Source organism: Mytilus edulis, chromosome 11, assembly GCF_963676685.1.
Source record: "Mytilus edulis chromosome 11, xbMytEdul2.2, whole genome shotgun sequence".
NCBI lineage: Eukaryota > Metazoa > Mollusca > Bivalvia > Mytilida > Mytilidae > Mytilus > Mytilus edulis.
This window is the reverse complement of record NC_092354.1, coordinates 76,103,534-76,120,387: the sequence shown is the minus strand read 5'-3', so window position 1 is coordinate 76,120,387 and position 16,854 is coordinate 76,103,534.

The following is a 16,854-nucleotide window of genomic DNA, read 5'->3' as shown; positions in this document are numbered from 1 at the left end:
AACATAACAAAAACAACAAAAAGACAAAATGCAGAAAGTACCGATTTAAGAGTACTCGATAGTTGAAAGCCAATTTCAAACTCAGTGAAAAATAATGACACACAGCTGGTATTTATATGAGACTTCGTATTGCATATTAAAAACTCTTATGATGCTTCATATCAAATTGGGAATATATTAATATCATTCATTCTAAAAGCAGTTTAAATGTGTCTGACAGGTAAAGTCTAACTTCTGTCTTTCTCCGAACTCCTATATTTCAAAGGTTGTTAATCAAATTCATCAGACTGTTTTCCCGATTTCTAAATTTACGATTTGGAAAAATTATTTTTTGTATAAAAATATCTGAAATTAGAAAAACACTAAACAAAACCCCAATACAGATTTATATTTTTAGATATAAGGAAGTAACTGCGAAAAAACTATCTAAGTCGAGTCGATTGAAAAAGAAAATTATCGTACCAAAAGATCAAAAGATCAAAGGCAAAAATGTAACGGTATATTGTAAAAAGTTCAATTCGAGATGGGAAGAAGACTGGAGATCATACAAAAACTAGTTTAACCCCGCTACCTGTTAATGTGAATGTCCGAAGTCCTGAACCTAGTTAATGATTATCTTTGTGTTTTTGTCATGTTTAGAACTTTATTTTGAGACTATCTTTAATGTTAATTTTTTTGTACATTTATTCCCAAATTTTGTAGAATATTGACTTACAGTGTACATCACTGTCCTTTGGTAAAAACCGTATATGGGCTGGTATCTAGACGACTTTTATTTTGGTGACTTTTGGTTAGGTTGTTGTCTGGATAACGTATATCCCAAATTTCATTATGTTTATACACACTGCATTGAAATTATGTTGCAAAACACCTGTCCTACCTCCATTACAAATATGTTGTTGTCCACGCAGATAAAACTCCAAACAACATCGTTTTGTGCGTAAATGACATACCATAAACTTCTTGATAAATGAATTAGGTACTGACAATTCACTTGGAAACTCAACATATACCCCCATGACACTTACAAAGGAGGAAATCGTTGATAATCGTAAGTCTGTTCTATGTTCCATTGGAATTTCAACCAAAGATGAAGAACTGGATCTTCCATCACTGTATTGGATACCCAAACTACGCAAGTGTCCTTACAAACAACGTTACATTGCTGGGTCTTTCAAGTGCTCCACGAAACCTCTTTCTAAATTATTAACATCAATTTTATCAACAATCAAGGCCGGGCTTGTTATTTTGGAGTATAATAGTAGGAAACGTTAGTTATTTTGGAGTATGATCACGGGGGGTTCACTTCCTATTATTGGGTGTACGGGGATGTGCCAAAAATATGGGTCATAATTTTACAAGATTTTATATAAAAATGACCCTCCTTTTTATAACATCCTATATTAAAATGCATTTACGTTTGACAACTGTATATTGATATGGGGTATGTATGATCTACATATCATATATAAATATGCTATTGAGAATCTTATATTATTAATGGTCAATTATCATCTTAAATTAAATCAATTCATTTGAAAGTTCACCTTTCAAATAAGTTCCTAAATGAACCCCGGAAATTTGTCTTCTGATTTGTATATAAGTATAGGTCATTCTTTCTTAAAATTTATATAACTATAGGTACTGAATTTCAGTGAATGTTATATTAAAATGGGTACGTATTTTTAGGCAAAAATGGCACACCCCTACCAAAAAAATATCGAAGTGACCCCACCCCCTGAGTATGATAGTAGGAAACAAATTAACAACAAATAACCTAAGGAAATCACGCAATATGGGGTTTCAAGCTCTTTTCATATTGGGTGTAGATTAACTGAGACAACTCTGCAGATCCGGTACTTAAATCAAACTGTGTTTTTCTGTCATGTTTTTTACTTTCATTCATTCTATAAAAAACTTGACTCTTCACTCAAAAACAATTTGAATACAACAAAAAGTCAGTTAACATCAGTTGGAAAGGACTCGTCAGATCGACACGAAGTACAATAAAAAGACTAAAAACACAAAGTACCGTTCCAAGAGTACTCGTAGATACATAAGATTGACTAATTAGAACGACATGAAACATAACAAAAACAACAAAAAGACAAAATGCAGAAAGTACCGATTTAAGAGTACTCGATAGTTGAAAGCCAATTTCAAACTCAGTGAAAAATAATGACACACAGCTGGTATTTATATGAGACTTCGTATTGCATATTAAAAACTCTTATGATGCTTCATATCAAATTGGGAATATATTAATATCATTCATTCTAAAAGCAGTTTAAATGTGTCTGACAGGTAAAGTCTAACTTCTGTCTTTCTCCGAACTCCTATATTTCAAAGGTTGTTAATCAAATTCATCAGACTGTTTTCCCGATTTCTAAATTTACGATTTGGAAAAATTATTTTTTGTATAAAAATATCTGAAATTAGAAAAACACTAAACAAAACCCCAATACAGATTTATATTTTTAGATATAAGGAAGTAACTGCGAAAAAACTATCTAAGTCGAGTCGATTGAAAAAGAAAATTATCGTACCAAAAGATCAAAAGATCAAAGGCAAAAATGTAACGGTATATTGTAAAAAGTTCAATTCGAGATGGGAAGAAGACTGGAGATCATACAAAAACTAGTTTAACCCCGCTACCTGTTAATGTGAATGTCCGAAGTCCTGAACCTAGTTAATGATTATCTTTGTGTTTTTGTCATGTTTAGAACTTTATTTTGAGACTATCTTTAATGTTAATTTTTTTGTACATTTATTCCCAAATTTTGTAGAATATTGACTTACAGTGTACATCACTGTCCTTTGGTAAAAACCGTATATGGGCTGGTATCTAGACGACTTTTATTTTGGTGACTTTTGGTTAGGTTGTTGTCTGGATAACGTATATCCCAAATTTCATTATGTTTATACACACTGCATTGAAATTATGTTGCAAAACACCTGTCCTACCTCCATTACAAATATGTTGTTGTCCACGCAGATAAAACTCCAAACAACATCGTTTTGTGCGTAAATGACATACCATAAACTTCTTGATAAATGAATTAGGTACTGACAATTCACTTGGAAACTCAACATATACCCCCATGACACTTACAAAGGAGGAAATCGTTGATAATCGTAAGTCTGTTCTATGTTCCATTGGAATTTCAACCAAAGATGAAGAACTGGATCTTCCATCACTGTATTGGATACCCAAACTACGCAAGTGTCCTTACAAACAACGTTACATTGCTGGGTCTTTCAAGTGCTCCACGAAACCTCTTTCTAAATTATTAACATCAATTTTATCAACAATCAAGGCCGGGCTTTAAGCATATTGTGAAACTAACTATTCTACAGGTGGCGTGAATCAGATGTGGATACTAAAAAATTCCAAAGATCTTTTAGAGTACATACAATCTAAGTCTTTCTCATCTTGCAAAAGTATTAAAACATTTGACTTTTCTACACTTTACACAAATATTCCCCATTCTAAACATAAAGACAAATTGAAAGAGTTGGTCTTGCTTTGTTTCATAAAGGAGAATGACCAACGTAGAAACAGGAATCTTGTCTTAGGGAGGAATAAATCGTAAATTGTAAAAAATCACTCGGATTCAAACAAAAATTATCGGAAGTTGACATTATCGAGATGCTTGATTTTTTGATTGACAACATATTTGTTACGTTTGGAGGACGTGTTTTACAGACAAACAATCGGCATTTCCATTGGAACCAACTGTGCTCATCTTGTTCCTATATTCGCATGAGGCTGACTTCATACAGGAATTTCTTAGGAAGAAAGAAAAGAAGTTAGCAGTATCCTTTAACTTTACTTTCCGCTATATAGATGATGTAATCTCACTAAATAACTCAAAATTTAGTGACTATGTTGAACGCATCTATCCCATCGAACTTGAGATAAAGGATTCAGCGCCTGCATGCGGAGTATATATCTCCCAGTTGATACGATATTCCAGGGCTTGTATTTCCTATCATGATTTCCTTAATAGAAGGTTGCAGCTCACAAGGAAGCTATTAAACCAAGAGTTGAAGTCGTCCCTTCGTAAATTTTACGGACACCATCACGAGTTGGTTGACCGTTATGACATATCCGTTTCACAATTGATAGCGGATATGTTCCAATTGTCGTAACTAAAATCCCGTCCCCATTTCCACGAATGTGACCTACCGAATTAGGTAGCAATACGCAGTTAGAAGTTTAGTTTCGCATTTTGGCCATGATTTTTTTTATTTAAATATGAAAGTTTTTGTACAATAAAATTGATTTTTAGATAGCTGAAGAATAATATAGCCTTCCCAGTGGATTTATATGAACATCAAGATTGTTTTGTTGCATGTTTTATAGGCCATTTTTCTGTTTGACAGTCCGTATTTTCACATCCGTACCGCCCATAGGTCCAGAAATTATTGTAGTGTTTTTCAACAAAGATTTGACCCTCGAACTTCTCAATTCAATTTGATGGAAAAATGAGCTGAAATGCATATGATTTTTTTTGGACCTCCTGATAGATAAATGTCCATGGCTTCAGAAAAGTATCAATGTAATGGATTGAAATTTTCCTTTGGACCAAATTTTGGGGACTTTTGTGACATTTTAATCCCCCTTTTTGCAATATTTTGTATCAAATAAATGCAGATTGTTGTCATGGTTACATCAAAAAGAGATTATATTTCACCATTTTAACTATTGGAAATCAAATCTATGGCAGATTCTGTTTCCATATATGTGCACATGCATAACACAAACATTAAGCCTTATTTGTTAGAAAATTAAGCAAGGGAAAGAGGGTGGTTAAAAATTATGAGTGTCAATTTTAAGTTTTTTTCCTAACTGTGTATTTCTACCTTAGACTTATAACCAAGTTTGTACTAGTATGAGCAACACGTCGGGTGCCACATGTGAATCTGCTTATACCCTTCCGGAACACATGGGATCATGTTTGGGTGTGGATGTGTGTATGGGTGGGTGTGAGAAAGGGGACGGGAGATACAGGATGCGTCTCTTTATCGCTTCGTGACCAAAGGCGTCTATGTACTAGTACGTCTGTGTACATGAATACATAGAGGTATGTATACATATAATGGAGTAAAACACATGTTGATACGACTTTTGGGATTTTATTTGAATCCCTTCAGGTTTTTCATGGCACAGAGTAAGTTTAAGATAACACATAAATTACTAATCCCTGGGATCATTCGGGTAAGTTGTTTAGTCTCTACCAAGCCTTTCTTCTCCGAGACATGATATTTTTTCAATTAATCCTAGAAAGTTTTATATGTCGTAGTCTTAATTTGCAGCTTTTTTTTGGTCCACGTTCACCATCAAAATGTATGTCTGCTTTGTGTCTGTCAATCCTTCTTTTCTTTATTATCGTTCTGAAAAATAAAAGGTTAATTTTGTTAAAGCATAAATTTTAAGATTAAATTTATTCAGAATTTTGAACTCCACGTGTACCGACTGTTCGTACATTTTGTGAAAATCTGCTGTCGCGCCTCTTTTTTAAAGTGATTGATTGGTTTTGAACGTCTTCGTTTCGTTTTTTTTTTTCACAAAGCAAATATCAGTGTCTTTCCTACGACTGTGAGAATCTGACTGTTCATTGATCTTCATTGGTATGCTATCAATGTATCTACAATTATGGAGCTTGTTTCATAAATAAAGCATGATTCAAACTTATCCATGTGTCTTCTTTAACTCTCTTGCTGCCGCTAATTAAATGTGGTTACATTTCGTGTGCCAGAAAATCATACGACAGCTGGACGTATGTGACATTACATGGTCAACTATGACGTCCAGCTGTCTATATACATGTATGACCTCACGACATGATGATGTTACATTGGAGACCCATTCATTTGATTGAAGAAAACGATTACACTGTATAATCTTCGATGTTTTATTTGAAAGAAATACACAATGAACAGGTGTTTGCATAAATTAAACAAATGGACATATGTGTCTCTCCGGCATAGTCGGTGTCCTTCCGGCAGGAAGAGGGTTACATGCCATATACAACCATGCATACCACAATAACTGTTTCTTTAATTACACAAACTAAGAACATTTTCGATGTAACAATTATAGAAGAGTAAAGAACAACTGCGATTCAATTCAGATACGAGCTATCATGGCAAAATCCTTTAGAGAAGCTTAAAAACTGACAAAAAAGGAAATACAAATATAAATCAAAGACTTCAGGTGAAGTGAACGCAATTAATTACTCCACAGATTTTCAAAAAAAAATCAAATATGTATTCTGCTTGTAAAACTACACCAGTAAATAAATTAAAAAAGGGGGCAACCGTTTTTGTTTTTCAGATACGAGCTGTTGAAATTAGCAGCATGATACGCTAAAATACATAGAATATATAGGGAAAATTCGGCAGGTATTTTTACACTATCAAGATTTTATAGTCCACAAGGAAACTTGAGCTTAATTATAAGCAATTCACATATTTCCTGGCTATCAGCTAGACATACGATCTGTACGTGACATCTTAATTAGATGTTAACCAAAAGGGATCATTCATATTAATTATATAAAAACATCAGTTTACAATTTTTACAGACATCTAAGTCGAAGATGAACATTTATGACCCATTGACAAATTTGAGAAATAAATGTATACCCATTGTTATATAGCGTCCCTGAAATTGCACCCCATTGACATATTTGTTTGTTTTTATAGTGATTAAGATTATAACACAATGCTAACTTCTGTATCCCTATTTTTGACATTTTTACCTATTATGTCTGTTTGTTTTGTTCACACATGGTTGTCAAATATAATGGAATTTTTTGCGACTGTCATACAAGTGAGAGGGATTAGCTAGCTATGAAACCAGGTTTAATCCACCATTTTCTACATAAGGAAATGAACTAAGTCAGGAATATGACAGTTGTTTTCCATTCGTTTGATGGGTTTGAGCTTTTGATTTGGTCTGATTTGAATTTTCCTTTGGAGTTCGTTTTGTTTTTGTCATTTTACTTTTTGATATATTTGACATTGCAAAAATTGACCCATACCAGCGATACGTCTGTGTATACCTACCTTTATCATTGTTTATATAAGAGGAGACACCCTCCCCCTCTCCCCTCGCGATCGGGCCCGTGTCTTTCAGACAAAAGATTTACCTTTTTTCTATTTTTGTTCTACTTTCATGGAAACATATAATGTGTGTATAGCTGATAAGATCACTCAATTAACCTCGAAATAGTCTTTATATCAGCAGCTGTTATTTGTTATACATCGTTAGATATAGATTTTGCAAAACTTGAACATGTTGAACTATCAATATATCATTTTTAATTGACACAATATTTCCTGACTGTGTTTCATTTCTCTTTTACTCTGCCGCATTCAATTTGTATAATACAAGGCAAATGTTCTTTAATGTATTGTACACATGTTGAAAAACGTATTTAAACTATTTGTTTAAACAAGCAATTTAAGATCAGCTGCAGACCATTTTCAAATTTAAGATATTCATTTTCAAGATTTATTTTAAGAATATACACTTTTCTTTGAAAAATCTATTCTAATCATAGTAATTTGTGATATATCGAATCAAATCAGTGATTACGAATAAAAAAAAATCCTCAAAATGTTTTCTACATATTGTATCCGTGATGACGAATTACAAAAATCTCGTAATTCGAATTCAAATTATATGTTTGCTATTGGGCTTCCGATTAATTATATATATATATATATATATATATATAGTCAAGCGGGACGGCTACAGTGCAGGCGATTTGGTGTCACGATATCTCAGTAGCATGGGTTCGAATCCCGGCGAGGAAAGAACAAAAAATTTGCGAAAGCAAATTTACAGATCTAACATTGTGGGGTTGATGTTTAGACGAGTTGTATATATAAATGCTATATTCTCTCCTGGGGCCCTTATTTGGTGAATAAAAATTTTCTAAATATTCTATATGTATGGCCGAGCTTTTAATATATACTCCTCATATTAAACTACGTCATATAACCAAATCAGATATCTCGTTCACATATCTCCTAATATTCAAACAAAAAAAGAGATTAATTGTTAATAATTTTACATACATTTACTTAAAAGCAAACATAGTCATTGCTTTAACAGATCCTTTTTGGTTGCATTTTCTAATTATGTCTTCCTGCTTAAACAACAACAGTGTACTATGGCCATATAAAATTTCGTGCCATTTCATACTGCACATTATCATGAAACTACGTTGGCCGAGGTGAGCCGACAACAAGATATTATATAACAACTGAATGCACAAAACGTTTGTACATGTAACTACTATTAAGTATAACTGAATGAACAAAAAGTGTGTACTTTTAAGGTCAAGTTACAGTATAATGGCTGTGTCACATATTTTTATCATTGAAGACAAATTTAAGAACTTTTTTTCATCGGTTTTATGTGTTTTCGATACAAATGTTTGCCTATTTTGAAATTTTTTTTTATTAAGTAATATTTCAGAAAATGAAATAGATGAATGCATTATTTTTTCGATTAACAGTCAAAGATCAATTTTACAAAATCTGCAACATAGGCCATTTACTGTACCGCCTTGACCTTAACTACTTCTATGTATACATGAATTTACATGAAACTCGTACATTTAATTTGATTTTATGTGGTATCCCTTACCGAACACATGATTTTTCTCTAAGACTTGACATCGTTTTTTTCTGCATATCGTAGGAGTCATTGTATAATGGTGTTTCATTAATTAATTAATTCATTGATTAATAACTATGTTGCTTTTTTGGGGTTAACCCCCGGAGGGGTTCACGCTTATATATTGGTGAGTTTTGGAAGCTTCTATGGGCCATTCGATATCCTCGGAACGTCTCGAAAATTTTCGATCATTTATTCAGGTATTTATCTATGTCTATTGATATGTTACCACGTGACATTGTATTGATATTTCGACAATCGAATTAAAGTTCATTAATTTGTAGATCGGAAAGTAAAAAAATAAAGAATAGATTGCAGTAAGAAAGCCATTTATATATTCCAACCTATTTTCTTTTGACAGAACATATGCGTTTTTATTTGAAAGTATTAAATAGGAAGTATAATGATTTTGCAATTTATAATTTATGTTTTGAGACGGTCCCTGAACGTTGTATGTGCAGTATTTAATACAACGTGCTATTGTGCATTGTGACAATAATCATGGGAATAATATTCAGACATTAAATTATGTCCCAGAATAAACTGATTATTTCTGAACGTTTAAAACATGTCATTCCATCATAGCCTGTGCAAATGTCGTAAAGCAAGAAGAAAATGAACAAAACGATATTGCTGTTAAAAATAGTTATTTTCATTAATAGATACTAACAGACCAAGGGAATATTCATTAAAATTATTAAAGATTAAACTGAAACTACATTTATACGCCATCACGAGTTGGTTGACCGTTATGGAATAACCGTTTCACAAATGATATCGGATATGTTCCTTACGTCGTAACTACAATCCCCTTCCCTTTCATGAATGTGACCTACCGAATTAGACTATTTACCGGATTTGTAATCACATAAGCAACACGACGGGTGCCACATGTGGAGCAGGATCTGCTTACCCTTCCGGAGCACCTGAGATCACCCCTAGTTTTTGGTGGGGTTCGTGTTGTTTATTCTTTAGTTTTCTATGTTGTGTCATGTGTACTATTGTTTTTCTGTTTGTCTTTTTCATTTTTAGCCATAGTGTTGTCAGTTTGTTTTAGATTTATGAGTTTGACTGTCCCTTTGGTATCTTTCGTCCCTCTTTTATCATGAATAGAAATACGATACAATTATTGCTTGTACAATATGCAAGTCAAAATTTATTTTCCAAATTAAACATAGAATAATACTTATATTATCTATCTCCAAATGTACAAATACATTGCAAAATTTAGAAGAATTGTTTAGGGCAAACACATACAATACTTCTATAAATAGATATTTTGAGATAATATTTCTCTCTTTCTTTCAGGAAATCTACAAATGACTTTAAAAATGTTTCCTTGGCAATATACATTTCACTACGCAAACAAAAACTGTGTTTTAAAGTTATTATTAAAAGTCTTTTTTTTTTAATAAATCCTTTTTTATACTATTTACCAGGCTCAAGCTAGCAGCCACTCTCATTGGCGCAAATGAAATATGGTTTGTGGCGCAAATGAAAGATTTTTTGGTGCAAATGAAAAGCACCGAATAGAATATAATCAATAATGTTATATTATCATCCCGCGGGTTTTAACAGTGAATACATTTATGAAAATCATATGCAACATATGAGTACCAATTATCAGGAATAAACACAAATAAATAAGTATCTAATGTTTAAACTGTAGGGAATGAAAAGAGTAGGTGCATGATAATAATTCATCAGAATTTTGAATCCTTGCATTTCACCAAAAAAAAAAAAAACGGTAATTAATATTTTACGACAATCATAATTACTACGTATATATGGAGTTCAGTATTTTTGTGATTTTACTTTTTACTAATTTTATACCGTTTACGTATGGTTTTATAAGTCTCTGTTTATATTTTGTATAGAAATAAAATAGAAAGTTAGACTTGAAGAAGAGATTGATTTGATAAAAAAAAAAATGTCCATTATTCAATACTTGACGTTTGTGTTTATTGATAGTATATTTTAAATTTCTGGAAAAGATTTATTAACAGCTAGGAATGTATGTTTATTAAATTTTTATTCTTTTTTTGTTTTTAATAGTTTAACCTTATAGCATCTTTATCTTTGCAATGATTGTGCGATTTTGAAAATTGTATGCATTGTGTTGACCAGCTACCATACAAACGTCTTGCCGTTTATTTACATAATATTACTATTGTTATTACACCCTGTTCACACGACACAACTAAATCGGATTTAAAATCTGGTTTGACAACAATATCGGTTTGCATTGATACAAATTCTGGATTGAATGGCAACGAATCCGGAGTCAAACCACTTGATGTAGGCAGTTTGACATCCGAATTCAACTAACATTAGATTTGAACCAAAATAAATATACGTGATGACGCAAATGTATATTCTTATCCAGAATAGCAGTGCGTATGCTTGCCGCATTTACTATTCTTGCGCAAGAAAACTACGTGCATGCGTAAACATTGATTTCACTCGTGGTAGTTGATTTTTTGCATTTCTAAATCTAGGTTACGGCAGTAAGAGCTTGACGTAATTTTGAAGCATGCTCATCATTGAGGTACTCTGACATCTAGCTGTTTTTTCTAATTTTTTTTTCTTTTTGAGTGACTGTCCTATTATAAGCTTCGAAATTTTCGAAATACTAAGGAAAATCCCAGGAATAGATAACCCTAGCTGTATTTGGCAAAACCTTTCGGAATTTTGGGTCCTCAATGCTCCTAAACTTTGTTTTATATTTGGCCTTATTTTTTCTTTTTTGATTCGAGCGTCACTGATTAGTCTTTTATCGTACTTTAATCTTGACCACGTGTCCATGATGAGTTAAAATTATTGATTTTGACCAAATACAACTTTTTATATAAATTGGTTCTTTTGAGTGCATGTTCGGGTATTCAAGAGACTAAGTTTTTTTTATTGATTTAAGTTACTCAGGAAATCCTTAAAATTTAAAATGGGTTATCTGACCAAAATAATTGTCAGTATATAAGAGGTCCTAATGAAGCTGGTGTGTAACTATCAAGAACAAAATACGAAATCATCTTATAATTTGTGTTGCAGAGTTACACTTCACATGGACATTGTATTTTCAATTTCTCTATACCACCTCTTCCATTAGTACATACAGCTTCAATGAGTATAAGAATTATTTAAAACATCCAGAAAACAAAATATGAAGATATGAAAGATAAAATAAACGCATCCAGATTGTAAAGCAAACTGAGTGCTGAACTTAATATCTTTATTGGTCTGTGCAATTTGCTTTAGGCATCCAGTCTGCAGAAATTGAGAATTGCAATAGGATTAGGTCTTTGTACATAAAACACAGAGAACAAATTATGTACACTCCAAAGTAATAAATAAAATAATCAGGACTTAAAAAGGTAATTTCAAATGGTAGCTGTATACAATTTTCTATTTACAATTAAACCCAACAGTGATTTTAATTGACTTGTGCAAGGATCTACACACAATAGCATATTTTCAATAATCGTGTTTTAATATCTTCATTGCCTCGTTCTATTAACAGTTATTTATTTCAAATCAAAAGCAAAAATAAATTCAGCAAAATATATTTGGTGACCATTCAGCGGTCTCGGGTTCACGTGTTGCTTTTCTTTTTTTTAAAGAAAGCAACTTGTTTTTAATATTTACATTGTTCCAGATTTTGGCATAATCTGATATATATGTAGTTATTTTTATCTATCTGTCAGTGATTTACTATCAATAGTATTACTAAATAGATTTGTAATGCATGGGTTGTCTTCTATTATAAACGAGGATCATGACCTTCAGCTTGCACTGCTGTGGCCGTCTTATCACCTTAATCTCAGATTTCTTTAACATCTGTATAACGTTTGTTTGCAATTATATAGGTACTTGTTTGAATATTTGCTTGCATTTTGGATCGTTTTATAGTATATTCGATATTTCTTGATGATTTCCAGCCTCAGTTTCCACCAGACCTTCACTGAAAGGTTATATTTTGTTATTGGCATTTCATGATTCTTTGTTAAACTTTGCTTGTGAAGAAGACTTTGTCTATTTGTCTTTTTTGTGTTCTATTAATGGTTTCACCGTTCATTTGCATTTTAGTATCCTCTCTCTACCATTTTTTTTTCTTCCAGGAGAGTAATTCCATTAACGGTGCCAATTTTACTGCACCAGATGCGCGTTGAAACAATTAATGTATCTTCAGAGATGCTCGAGCCCAAAATATGTGAAATCCAAAATTTATTCAAAAATTGCAGACCTGATAAAACCCAAAAAGGACACAAAGTATAGCCAAAGCCGTGCAAGAAATCAGAGATTTGCATGAAGGAGATATATTCCTTAATTTAAAATAATTTCCAAAATTTTATAACAGCGTTTGTAATAACATGATATCCGTATTTTCATGCTAGTATCGAAGGACTTGCTACTTGACTGGTGATACCCTCAGGGGACTGTCAGTCCACCAGCAGAAATATAGACCAAGTGGTAGTAATAACATTAACGGTATCAATGTTACTGCACCAGATGCGCATATCGACAATAAATATCTCTTCAGAGATGCTCGAGGCCAAAAAATTTGAAAATCCAAATTAAAAAAAAGAAGACCTAATAAAATCCAAAAAGACAAAAAGTATTGCCAAAGCCGGCAAAAGAATCAGTGCTTTGCACGCGGGGATATATTTCTTAATTAACTAAGGTGTTAATTATGTCATTTTCCGCTACTGTTATTTCTTATATGACTAATAGTTTCACCTACAAATTTTATGTACAGTACTAATACTTACTCGCAAGTATAAACAAAGTTGTAGTTAAATGTACGAACTTTGTACAAATCTGCTATTTTCCATTGGTAATGTAATCATTGTGTGGGTTTTCGTAACAACCCGTTACAACATGGGGTATCTTTTTTTTGTTAAAAATTTGCGTTGTATTGATGAAGTGTGTACATGTTAATTTAAAGATAAATTCAAACGATGGATACGATTTTTTACGTAAAAGGTTTGCTTAAGTACTTTGAGCTTGCTTTCAGTAACTTCTTGCATTCTTTAATACGTTATAATTTGTTTTTCATTTTGTTACCTATAATACCGTTTTTCTAATTAAGTGTTTTTCCTATACTTGGTTGTATTGTACGTTCTTTCATGTACGTTTTGGAAACCACTATACGTTAGACAAGTGTCTTGAGACATTGTGCAAGGTGTTCCATAATGGACCGACATACAATAATTTTTAATAATATTGAAATGGCCCATACGAAAGTGTAATACTATAAAGAATTGTAGCTTTAAAGTTATAAAAATGTTTAAAATATAAAATTATGAGCAACTCTGTGATTTTTTAGAAAAATGTATTAAACAAAAATATTATTAAACAATTTGAGCAAGATACATTAAATAAGTTTAAAGCAGATTGGTGTACAAAAGTTGCCGCTTATGCAGAGGAAAGTAAACTGAGGACTTACAAATTGTTTAAAATGATTATTGTACTGATTTTTATTTGAAAATAAATATTCTGTCAATAAAACATGGAAATGCTTTCGTACGCTTTAGATATGGGCAGCTCCCCTTAAAATAGAAACTGAAAGGTATGAAAAAACGAAGTTCATGAGTGAACATGTTTTAACTGCAATTCTATCATAGAAGATGAACTTCATGTCATTTTGAAGTGCCCATTATATGTAGATTTAAGACAAAACATGATACATGAAGCTATACTTTAACTTACGATAGTGAAAAAAATATATTTATATTCAATAATGAAAACGTTGTTACTGTAGGTGACAATACCTACAACAACATTTTATTGAGGAGAAACAGTATTTTATTTCACTAGTTTTAAAGAACAAAATGCTTTACATATTACAAATTAACGTTGTAAATTTTATATGAAGATGTGTAAATATATATAATTGTATTGGTATCTTTATATGAATTATATATAGATCCATATGCCTTCAGCGCATTGAAATCATAGTAATTAAAGCCCCTGACTGCATCAAACACTTTGGATGTAACAGATAAATACTAATAAGAAATCTTTCGTGACAAGCAAAGGTAACACTACCCCAGTGAAACTTCCTCTTTTGGGGATTGAATCTAGTGTAGTGGTTAGAACCTCTGTCGTCGAATGTTACTAAAAGGTTGTAAGTTCGTCTCTCGAGAGATGACTTAAAAACAATTTTATCTGTGTATATGTATTACGATTTGGAGGGTGGAAATTACTATGACATTGTTTGGTTAAACTATTAGGCATTTATATAGATATATAAAGTGCTTAGAAAATCAGAGTAGATCTGACTCCTTACTTCCTCCCAACCGGGGCTGGAACCTGTACTGTTTGATTAACTTCTATGGCAACACCGCCTAGCATTATCTCCTCCTCTAACTTTAGCTGATACAAATCAGCTTTCGTTTCGGGAGGTGTTACCTTTTCGTAGGTAGTTCAAGTTCTACTAAGTATACAAACATATAGGAAAGAATCCTTCCTTTCAAAAAGTAGAAATCATAATTGTCCAGATAAGTAATAACCAAGTGACTTTTTGCATCTGATTATATGAACAAGGACATAAACATAATTATAAGTAGATTGAAACACATATTTTCAGTGTCTTCCAAATAGTTCAAGAAGGCGATTGTAAAACATAATAACCAGTTCATTGTCTGTCAAATTTAATCCTTGCCGAGTTAGTTCGTCTAATAATAATTATTATTATAACAATTACAATGTATAAAGCACGTCTTATTTCACATGTGCTCTAAAAAAATCCAAACATTGAAACTCCACGCATAATAATTCAAATATATTCATTTGCAAAATGTTATATCTGGGACTTTCTTGCTTGGTACACGTATAATCTTTTCAGAAAAAAAGTGGTAACAGTATTCTAAAAATACAACTTCAGTATCCATTGACATTTTTATCCTAAAGCTCAAACTGAAAATGAAACATGCACAAATCATGGGCACGACAATGACATTAGATCAACATTTAATTAATACTTCTTCCCTCCTGACAACATCTTTCATCAGCATCAGCTCTGGTTGATCTAGAATTATATTCACAAATGTTACTTTATAATTTCTATATTTGTTTTCTATTTTGAATCGATTTCCGATTCTAAGCCTCATCATCAAATAAATGTAAAGTAGCTTGGATGAGTAATAGAACCACATTAGGGAAAGTAAGTATTATTCTCCTTTTCCTCGGCACATCAAGATGAGGATGAGCCAAAAATCGAATCCATCGTTTGTATGGCGTAAGGCTTGCTCTATCGGATTTGCTGATGTGTATCCTCCGGAAATAAATTTTGAAAGCTATTTCAGATAGAACAGAAATGTGTTCGTTTGTAATTAGTTCAATCATTAGATTCCTGTGAAACTTTGAAGCACGATAAAAAGTTTCCAAAAAAGTGAAATTTCGCAAGATTTGTGTGTTCATGTTGATATATTTGTAAAGCGGAACACGGACACCAATGCCTATAAAGCCCGCACTGTTTAGGAGATTATGTTTCCTTTGTAAATTCCTTAATGCTTATCAATGTGTTATTTTTATCAAATCCACCTATTATCATTCGTAGTGCAATAAGGGAATACCTGATGAAAGCTTTGTCATGTCGACTGAATTTGGCATCATTATAAAAATAAGGAGATGTGGTATGATTGTCAATCCGACAACTATCGGTATCATATATTTTTTTAATTCAAAATTTAAAAGAACTATTTCCGCAATAATATATAGGAGCCATATTTTTAATCATTGCTGTTTTTTGTTGCACTATCATATTTTCAATAGAAATAAACTAGTTTAATTCTGAAATATCTTTTTTGTGTCTGGGTCAATAAATTAAGAATCAAATAATTTATTTATCAACCCCACGCATCAAAAGATGAATGGTTGTTGGTCGTTTCCTATCGACACTACATTTAACTACTTGAAAAAAATGTTTGCAATAATTTGCTGCAATACTCAATCAAAATAATACACATTAAAAGGTAATTGTATTAGAACGCTCGTTTATAGAGGGTAAACATACCAGTGAAACTGTATTCTGCAGAATAAGTAAATAATTTACAGGCTTTAAAATTTGAAGAAAGGTACTACCATCCGTGCACTTCCCACATCAATTTGAAGGTGCGTTAACATGTTTTATTTTCAAATATTGATAAATCTCAATAATT